Raw genomic sequence first — 10,503 nt, forward strand, 5'->3', positions numbered from 1 at the left:
AGTCATTCTGGGAAATATGTCCTGTATTGTTATTCCATCTGTGTGGGGCTTCGTTCCCACCTGCTGTCTGCGCCCTCGCTAGCTAGGGTCCAGGACAGAGGCTCACAAGAGTGTCTTCCCATCTGGGAGGCAGGACACAGCGCCCTGAGGAGCAAGGCTGAGCCGCGGCTGGGAGTCTGAGTTGGATTTAAGCTTCGGTGGAACTTAATCTCAAGGAGGACCGTGTCGTTTGGAAAAGTTCCCAGGTGATGCTGATATCTACCCGTCTCCCTTCCTCCATTCTGCGAAGACAGGTGATTAAGACACATTCCCTTACCCTCGAGAGGTTATTAAGACTTTGTACATTTTACACAAATAATATGAAGGATGAGCACAGCCTATGCTCACAGAGCTACAGAAAATGGCTCTGGATCCGTCGGGGGGAGAGATGAATTCCAAATGGGAGGGAGAGGGAAGGCATCATGGGGAACAAGGTGTGTGTATCTGTCAGGGCCGAGATGGCAGAAAGAAACCACGCAGTAACGGGAACAGCGAAGGGTGAATGTAAAGACTTGTTAACCATAACAGAGGACCGGAGTAAGGAAGAAGTAAAGAGACCTCTAAAGAAGATGGGCATGGCAGACATAAGGAGCAGCCATGACCCCCAGGCTGAGACCCAGACTTCCCTGAAGAGGGCACGGCCAGGGCTCCGGGGTGGCAGAGATGTTGCTATGGTGACGCACCATCAGGGCTTACCAGAACTCTGTCCTCTAGGGTACCAGGGAAAGCGGTTCACGGGGAAACGTCCCCTCAGAGGTTACTCAGGTTTAGTACAAAAAACCACCCAGGTTTCTGCTACAAAACCACCCAAGGGTGCTTGGGGAAGCTGCTGACAGCTGCTGGCTGTCAGGCACTGGGGGATTAGCACACACAAACCAGGAGGCAAAATATTTCTTCCTGCCACGGTCCACTGGGCTCTCCCCTGACACAGCTGAGCATCATGCCAACTGGCAAAGTAAACAGACTTAAAGGACTCATGTCCATTTTCATAGAACAAGCAAGAAGGTTATATTTGTAGCTGAGAGGCAATAAATGGATAAACAGCACAGAAGGATTTCATTGAATGTCAAGATTGGACGGGACTTTAAAAGTCCTATTGCAGCCCAAATCCTCACGTCCCCATCGAGTGGGTGCCAAGCTTATGAGGCATCCACGGCAGGGCAGCTAACAACCACAGTAAGCTCACTGCTACGGCAGTCTCTCCTCATCTGTGGTTTCAGTTACCCACAGTCAGCTGCGGTCTGAAAATATTAAATGGAAAGTTCCAGAAATAAACAATGCACACGTTTCAAATTGCTGCCGTTCTGAGTAGTGTGACGCAATCTCCAGCAATCCCACTCCATCCCACCCGGAAGGTGAATCAGCCCTTAGTCCAGGGGATCCACGCTGTAGGTGCCACCTCCCATTAGTCACCTAGCAGCCGCCTCAGTGACCAGATCAAATGGACTGTCGCGATATCGCAGTGCTTGTGTTTTAGTCACCCTTACTTTACTTCATAATGGCCCCAGAGTGCAAGAGTAGTGATGCTGGCCATTTGGATATGCCAAAGAGAGTCCTAAAGTGCTTCCTTTAAGTGAAGAAGTGAAAGTTCTCGACTCAGTAAGGAAAGAGACAAAATCACATGCTGAGGTTGCTAAGATCTACGATAACTTTTATTACAGTATATTGTTATAATCGTTCTATTTTGTTATTAGTTATTGTTTTCATCTCTTACTGTGCCTAATTTATAAGTTAAACTTTATCACAGTTATGTATGTATAGGAAAGAACGTAGTCTACATAGGGTTCAGTACTAGCTGTGGTTTCAGGCATCCACTGCGGGGCTTGGAGTGCATCCTCCGTGGATAAGGGGGGACCGCCTATCTGACATGGTTAGACAGTCCCTCTGCACACTGAGCCAATTTCCATCACCAGCTCTGGTTCTGCAGATACCTAGCCCGAGTCGGCCACCTGCCAGCTCTTCAAATACGTGAACCCTGTTCTTTTGCTTTGCCTTTTCCCCAACTCTTCTCTCTCTTGTAAACTGTAGATCCCATAAGCTCTCTGACAATTCAGAATCATTTCACTCTATCAAGCATGGATTCCAGTGCACTTCCATATGTCCAGGTCTCTTTTTAAGACCCCAAACCTGTTCTGGTGTGCTCTGATAGTGCAAAATGGAGCAGGACCATGTCATCCAGAACTGACCCTGTCTTGGCCACAGGGATTGATCTAAGGAGTGACTCTTGATCTGTGTCAGAAGTGGGACTTTCCAAACTGGTGCTAGGAAAAAGAAGTGTCTCTTTACGCCTGATGATGAAGCTAAGAAGACGGGAGCTCCAGAAGCTGCCTTCCACCCCGATTCCAGCCTGGGAGAATGCATCCAAGATGAGAGAGAAGCAGAGACTGGAAACCAAGAGAAGGCATCTGATGCCGTTGGAGTCCCTGGTTCCTGCCATCCTCGAGGCCAGCTCCAGCCCCTCTTTTGCCTTGGTTTGGTTACATGAACCAATAAATCCTTCTTTTTTGCTTTAACTAGTTCAAGTTGGGTTTCCAGCCATCACCAAAGAATACCAACTGCAGCCTTCCTAACTTTAAAGAAAAAAAGAGACAAGAGTACCATCGGCTCGCTTCTGTGATACGAGGTTCCTGTAGAAGCAAATACAACTTTAGAAACTCTGGGAATTTGTTCTTCATGACTTTTAGGGAAAATGTATTTAGAAAATAAGATCTTGCTCCACCTCATTTCTTCCTGAACAATTCAGTCCTAAAGCTACTAGGTGGGGCCTGCGGTGGGACCCATGGAGGCTCAGAATGGGGTAAGGAGGGCATTCTCACAGAGGGACAGTGGGGACGGTGTCAGGGCTCAGGTGGGGTGAGAAGTACATCCACACAAGGAGAAGAGGGGACGACAAGGCCCCCAAAGAAGCCCACATCCCCAAAACCTGTGAATGTTACCTCTGTAGCAAATGGGACTTTGCAATGTGATTAAATTAAGGATCTTGAGATGGGGAGAGGATCCTGGATTATCTGTGTGGGCCCAATATAATTCCGAGGTCCTTATAAGACGGAGGCAGGAGATCAGTCAGGAGAGCGAAATTGACGATGGAAGCAGAGGTTGGAGTGATGCAAGGAAGGAACATGAGCCAAGGCATGTGGGCGGCCTCAGGAAGCTGGAAAAGGCAAGAACACGTCTCCAGAAGGAAAGCAGCCCCCCCGGCACATTGATTCTAGACTTATGATATCCAGAATTGTAAGAAAGTACGTTTGTGTTTTTTTAAGCCATCAAGTTTATGGTGATTTGTTATAGTGGCAATAGGAAATGAATAAAAAGGGAATGATCAAATAAATAACTATAATGAGGATTATGGAGACCAGGACAGTCACTGTGGAGAAGGGAGTTACAAATATGGAAAGAGAGAACACTTGAATGAAACCTGTCCATTGGATCAGTGGGTTGGAATTAGAGGTGTTGGTTTATATATATATATTAATGTGCATGTGTGTGTGTATATGCAAACATATAGATGTCTTGGCTCTGACCACTGAGAGAGCCTGGGAGTTGCAATATCACTTTAGCCGTAAGCACATTTTGCACCCAGATCTTGGCTTCTAAATACCATTATCCACTAAGGTTCCTTGGAAGGCTGATTCCTGGCCGGGGTAGAGAAAGTGCAAGACGAGCCTGGACTATCTTCTTGTGCCAGGAACCAAGGAAGCGTTCAAAGAATGATGGGGATATATTAAAAGGACACAGAAGCCAGCTCCCACTGGCCATATCAGGGACAATTTGAGCTGCAAAATAAATAGTAAGAGTAATGCACTAGAACTCGCTAAATAAGACAGGAAACCACAAGTTCATACAGCTATAAATAAGTAAGCGAGTAAACAAAGTTTGAGGGAGAATGAGCTATTTGCATAGATTCAAGGTATCTCCCCTCAAAATTACCTAGGAGAAAAGAGTGACTACAGTGGAGAAGACAGACAGCTCTTAATCAAGGGATCAACGGGAACACTGTCAGTAACGGGACAGACGCATATGGTTTACCACCTGATGAGTTGCAATGAGAACACAACCTCACTTTTGTGAGATTCCTACCCAAAATGCGTAACCTGAATGTAATCGTAAGGAACCATCAGACAAACCCAAATGGAAGGACAGTCTACAAAATATCCAACCTGTTATTTTCAAACATGTCAAGGTTATGAAAGTCAAGGAAAGACTGAGAAATCCTGCCAGACTGAAGGAAACGAAAGAGACAGAACAACTCAATGCAACACATGGTCCCGGGGATCCTTTCTCTATAAAAGACATTATTTGGATAATTGGAAAAACTTGAATGGGGTCTGTGGATTTGGGGGTAGGAACGGAACCACGTTAACTGTCTGATTTTGGTGGCTGCCTTGGGATAAGAAGGAGAATATTCTCGTTTGTGAAAAATGCACACTTAAGTACAGTCACGCGTGTAAGTTTATAATCATTTAAAGGTAAAAAGGAAGGAAGAGAGAGTCTCCCTCACTAATTTGACCTCACATGGTGTTTTAAGTTCCTTAGAGGTATTTTCAGACATAAGTGGAAATGAAAATATATAACTCTATTAGTATATATAAAATCTGTGATCTTAAAACCCATAGCAGCTGAAATAATTTTATTAGATGAACTCAGACATTTCTTCTTTGTCTTCAGGTTTAGATCTTTTTGAGCTGAATCATTTTCAGGCTTCGAAGATAAAATCTATACATTGAAGTTTGAAGAGTGAAATGACAAAACTTTAGAATGTTGCCAACGTTTCAGAAAAACGAGACATAGGTTTGACCTGACGTGCTTGGTACTTCATCAGGCCCTCCAGGCTTTGATATATTCTGCGGCAGAAGTTTCCTGGAACCACTCAGAGATCAGAAAACATTCTTTTCTGTGTCAAACTTCACAATGAAGTGAAAGTAGAGAAAGCAATGCTTCACTCAGAACTTTCAAGTTTTTTTTTTCTTTTCTTAACATGTGAAAGCTAAGAATGAAAAATTTCAGAAATAGAGAACAGCAAGTAATATAAAGTATACCCATGTGCTCACCAATAAGATCTAACAAATGTGAATATTTTGCTTAAAGAAATAAAAACATTATAGAGACTATGTAGACACTCCCATGCAAACAACTGCAGCCCATTTCTCTCTCTCCCTCCGCAGAGGTGACCACTGTCCTGAAGTTGGTGAATATTCTTTCTTCCATCTATGTAAGCTTTCTCTATAGTTGCATAAACCATACATACTTTTTTTTGAGGACTTTAAAATTTTACATAAATGGTGTCTTTTTATATGGACGTTCTGCAACTTGCTTTTTTTACTGAGGTAAAATTTAATGAAAAGCACATATCTTAAGTATAGTTTGGTAAGAATTGATAAATTATACACCCATGTAACCACCAGCCCAATCAAGATATGGAACATGGTGACGACTCCAGAAAATTCCCTTCAGTCAATCCTCACCACTCTAGACAACAAATATTTGATTTCCACCATGACACAGCAATATAATTTTTCTGAAACTTTGGTAATTGCCGTGGTGCCTTTGTTGAATATCAATTGGCTGTATAGGTGTGAATCTATCTTTGGACTCTCTATTTTGTTCCCTTTCTCTATTTGTCTATCATGCCAATACCACACTAGATAGATTACATAGCTTTACAAGTTATGAAATCACAAACAGTGAGTCCTACATGCTTCCATTTCAAGACAGTTTTAGCTATTTTTAGGTCTTTTGAATTTCCATAAAAATTTAAAAATCAACTTGCCAATTTCTACAAAAACATCTTCTGGGCTTTTTTATTAGGACTACTTGAATCTATAGATCAATTTGGGAAGAATTGATATATTAACAATCCATAAATACGGTACACCTCTCCATTTATTTTGGTCTTCTTTAATTTCTCTCAGGGCTGTTTTTATTGTGTTCAGTGTAGAGGTCTCACAGGGCTTTTGTTAAATTTACTCCTATGTATTTGATGTTTTTGTTGCTATTGTAAAGAAATTTTAAAATTTTATTTTCTAATTATTTGCGGCTGATATAAAGAAATATAATTGACTTTTGTAAACTGACTTTATATTCTTCAGCCTTTCTAAATTCACCTGTTAGTTCTTAAAGTTGTTTTGTAGATCTATTAAGATTTTCTATGTAAATGGTCATGTCAACTGCTAATTAAAGTGGTTTTACATATTTCTTTCCAAGCCATATACCTTTCTTTCTTTCTTTTTTTTTCCGTATTAGCACTAGCTAGGACCACCAGTACGATGTTGAAAGGAACTGGTAAAAATAGGTATCTTTGCCTTGTTCCCAATTTTAGAAGTAAAGCATTCAATTTTTCACCATTAAGCATAACGTTAGCTCTAAGTATTTACACAGGTCCTACATCAAACAAAGGAATTAAATCGAAATCATTCTATTTTTAGATTGCTGAAAGTTGTTATCACAAATTAATTTTGAATTTTTTAAAATGCTTTGTTAATTTAGTGAATTATATTGATTTTCCAATGTTAAACTAGCCTTGCATCTCAAAGATAAACCTCATTTCGTCATGATGCATATTCTTGTATTTGATCTGCTTTTTTAAAGGATTTTTATGTCCACCTTCATGAGGCATGTTGGTCTGTAATATTCTTTTCTGCTAATGTTGGGTTACTTCTAGTTTGGGGTTCTTTAAATAGTCCTGTAAAAAACATTCTTGCATATTTTTTGGGTGCAATATTACACCTTTAAGTTGGGTATATACCTTACAATGGAATTGCTGGGTCCTAGGTATGCGTGTAGACAGTTCAGATGCCACACTTGCATGACGAGGCACAAGTTGCAGGAGCTCCACGCTAGTCATGCACAGTGGGACCAGTTCTGGTCTGCAATGCACTGGAAATTCAAAGAGAAAAAAGAACACTGGTCCTTCACCATATATAGTCTGAGTAGCACCGCTGTGTCAGGATTCTGGGGGTTCCACCTCCTTGCTAACATTCAGTAATTTTTCATTTTATCCTTTCCGGTAGGTGTTCAGTTGTACAGCATTGTGATTTTAATTCACATCTTTCCAATGACTAAGAAAGCTGCACACTTTTCATATGTTTCTCCATCATCTGGAGCTCCCTTTGTGTGAAGTCTCTAGTCAAGTCTTTTGCTTATTTTCAAGGTTCACGTTTTAAGTTTTCCTAGAATATTTAACCTGGGCCCTTTCCTAACAGCCCCTGCCCCCTCCATTTCTACGAGGCCGAAAGTGAGTGAAATATAGGGGGGCAAAAACCTGATTCAAAAGTGAGAGTCATCCGAGTTTATTCATTCAGTTAGTGTTTATGAGTACCTACCGTGTGACAATGGGAATACGGTACTGAACAAAATAGCAGCGTAACTGCCCTCAAGAAATTTATATTGTAGTGGGGAGAAGACAGACACTAACCCATACCTATGGATGGTGAAAGTGCCCTGAAGAAAACAGGACAAGAGAGTAACCTGGATAGGAGGATGCTTCGGCTGGACTGTTAGGGAACATTTCTCTAAAGAAATTGTATTGACGCCTGCATCAGAATGAGGAGACAACCATTTAACAATCACTGAGAAGAGCATTGAAGGAGGAGAAAATGGCAGGTGCCAAGGTCCTGAGGTAGAAACAAGTTAGTCTGGGTATTAATGAGAAAGTATTCTCTTATCTGGGTCAAAATTGATATACTAGATGCCATAGATGCCTCGTGCAGTGGACACGGGTGGTGCCGCTCCCAGACCCCCTGAGCCCCTTTCTATTCCTAGGCGTCCCTCCCTCAACTTTAATGTGGGTTTACTGCCCAGGCTTGTGGCTGGAACAGATCTCGGAGAGACTGATCTTTGGATACTCGAGCTGCTCTGCTCACACGGGTTAGGAACAGGAAGTACCTGGACAGTCGCATTCCCCACCCACAACCCAGCAGCCCTGATCCAGCGGATGACGGATGCAGGAGTAAGAAAGCCAGCTTCCTTGCTTGTAGTTGGGGCAAACTCAGGGTGGAATTTGGGCTTCAGAGAGCTACGAGGGGTCAGGCCGCAGTGAGGACTCAGCCAGAAATTGTACCTTTCGTTGATTTTGTCCCTCACCGGTTTCTTCTGGGAGCTCTTCCGTAATAAATCGATTGCCCCTGAATTCCCATTCAAGGGTCTGCTTTTAGGAACTCAACTTCAGATACCCCGATATATGTGTGACAGTGGCTTTTCCTTTTTAAGAGCATGTCTTTCTGTGCTACCAGATAACAGCGTGTGCTGTGAAGTGGGGCAAAGCTGGGTTGCGATCCACTTGTACTCCCTGGCAGTCACCTTTGGGCTGGTTACCCACTCCCGTGGGGCCTCAGTTTCCTCAGTTACAAACCGGGACAAAAAGAGTGCCCGCGTTCATGGTTCCTGGGAAGATTAAATGCAGGAATGTAGGCAAAACACTTCGCAGAGAGACAGGCCAAGAGAAAGTGCTCGGATTTGTTGTTATTACGAAACCTTTCCAAACTTCGGCAAAGAGTTCAGAAGATGTTGCAAGCCTGGGGTTAGACAGCTGTTGCATTCCTTAAAAAATGCTCTGTGGCCTTGGAATTTGGCTGGGCCCACAGTGGCAGGAGGAAGAGAGCCAGCCGTTCTGGGACCTGCGAGGTGCCTTTAACACGCACCTTCTCATATAATCCTGAGGGGCACCCGGCAAGAATAGAAGGTTCTATTATCATTATTGTAAAGATAGGAGACTTAGATGCAAAAAGGCTAAGATGCCCAAGGAGACATGGGGTATAAGTTGGGGTTCCGAATCAGACCTGTCTGGACAGAGCCCAGGCTGGGGAACCCCATCTCCTTGAGGGCAGGGCTCCATTTTACTTCTAGGTCCTTCTCCCACAGAAGGGGATTGGCATCTGTTATTCAGGAGGATGTCCAGTCCTGAGATGACTCAGGCCAGGACAGGCCGCTAGCAGATGCAGCTTCTTCTGGGGTCACGACTCCAAGCATCGACAAAGCCCTGTGTGATGTTCTTGAGGTCGGATGGAAGCCCTGCTCTTGGGGAAAGTCAGTCTTCAGGCTAACGTGAGGTTGAGAGTCTCTGGGGCCGCATTTGCAGTGGCTAGAAACCAGGCTGTCTCCATCCTAACGGTATCACTAGGAGCCCAGACGCTGCCTGCCACAGAGCGGCGCTCCAGGATCCCAGCACGTTTAAAGCGATGTGGGGTTTCAGACAGGAGACTGATGGCCACTCTGCAGGCACATCAGATCCCGGAGGGGAGAGCCTCCTGTGGAGCCTAAAATCCCAGCGCGGATTATAGACGTGGATGCAGCGGGGAGCTTGGCTGAAAACACCGTCCGGTGGCCTCACACTAAATGCTCAGGGCTAGCAAAACGCACAGAACTGAGTTCTGGCTCAGCTGGGCCAACTCAGGACAGCGGCCCATCCCTGCCTTCTCACAGTTCCCTACTGGGAGTAACCAAACTCATTCCTACCCAGCTAACCGCTATGGATGACCCCTCCCTTACCAACGCAATCCTTCCAAAAGCCGAGGCAGACTTCCAAACGTTCCAAGAGACATTTTAGGTCCCGGGGCGCCGGAATCTTGTTTCCTTACAAAGCATTGCTTACTTACCCTCTCATCTCCCCCAGGACCAGGCTCTGGGACAGGGGTGGGGGTGGGGAGTCCCAGGCCGAGCGCAGACGCCGGGGGCTGGGGCATCCTCCTGGGGCGCACGCAGCCCGGAGCGCCCAGCTCCTCCCGCTGGGTGGGCCCCCCGGGCGGGGTCAGGGGTGGGCGCGCAGCTCCTCCGCCCGCCACCGGCTGCTGCGATGCGGCCCGGCCCCATCTGCCCTGCCTTTCCCAGACCGGGGCGGGCCCCACGGCGTCTGAACCCAAGTGGGTTCTTTTTTTTTTTTTTTACAACTACTTTGCATTTTCCTTCCGCCGCTTTAGCAACTGCATCCTGTCGCAGGTTGCTCGTCAACGCGTGCTTTCTTTGAAAGAGAGCACGCTTAATTCAGAGCGGATCCAAACCCATCTTGGGTTTCGGTCTTGCCCCCAAACCTGCCCAAGGACAAATGCATCCTCTAAAAGAGCAGATTGTCAAATTCATAGAAAGAGAAAGTCCAGCCTGTGCGTCAGTGTCACAGAGACCTGCGCCGGGCCGGCCGGCCTGCGGAGACATTTCCCTCAAGCTCAGACACAGGGTCACCCACAAGAAGGCAACAGGACCAAAATAAGTGTTGAAAGGGTATTCTTACAGCCTCCCCTAAACCCTGGGTGTGTGCAGAGGGAGCTGTCTGCAGTTTACTTTTGCAGCCGCGTCTGCTCTGGGAGCTTGGAGATGGAGCTTCGGGTGTCCAGGTGACACGAAGAATCGTGCCAGTTTTAAGGACAGCGACGGGGTGCTTCAGGGACAGGGTTGGCAAGGCTGACGGCAGCCAGTGGACTCCTGTGGGTCCCCCACCCCCAGCCTTGCGAGAGCAGGTGTGCTCCCACTGGGCAG

At 45.3% G+C, this 10,503-nt stretch overlaps 1 long non-coding RNA gene across 1 annotated transcript; it reads right to left on the reverse strand.

Annotated features, from left to right (window-relative positions):
- Nucleotides 1-1,673: 1,673 nt before the first annotated feature.
- On the reverse strand, nucleotides 1,674-9,928 carry LOC139083280 (uncharacterized). The gene is made up of 2 exons (XR_011539877.1): nucleotides 9,630-9,928; nucleotides 1,674-6,912 (listed from the first exon to the last, which is right to left on the reverse strand). It is a non-coding gene; the product is annotated as an uncharacterized lncRNA (long non-coding RNA).
- Between the last annotated feature and the right edge of the window lie 575 nt (nucleotides 9,929-10,503).

Source organism: Equus przewalskii, chromosome 5 (assembly GCF_037783145.1).
Source record: "Equus przewalskii isolate Varuska chromosome 5, EquPr2, whole genome shotgun sequence".
Taxonomy (NCBI): domain Eukaryota; kingdom Metazoa; phylum Chordata; class Mammalia; order Perissodactyla; family Equidae; genus Equus; species Equus przewalskii.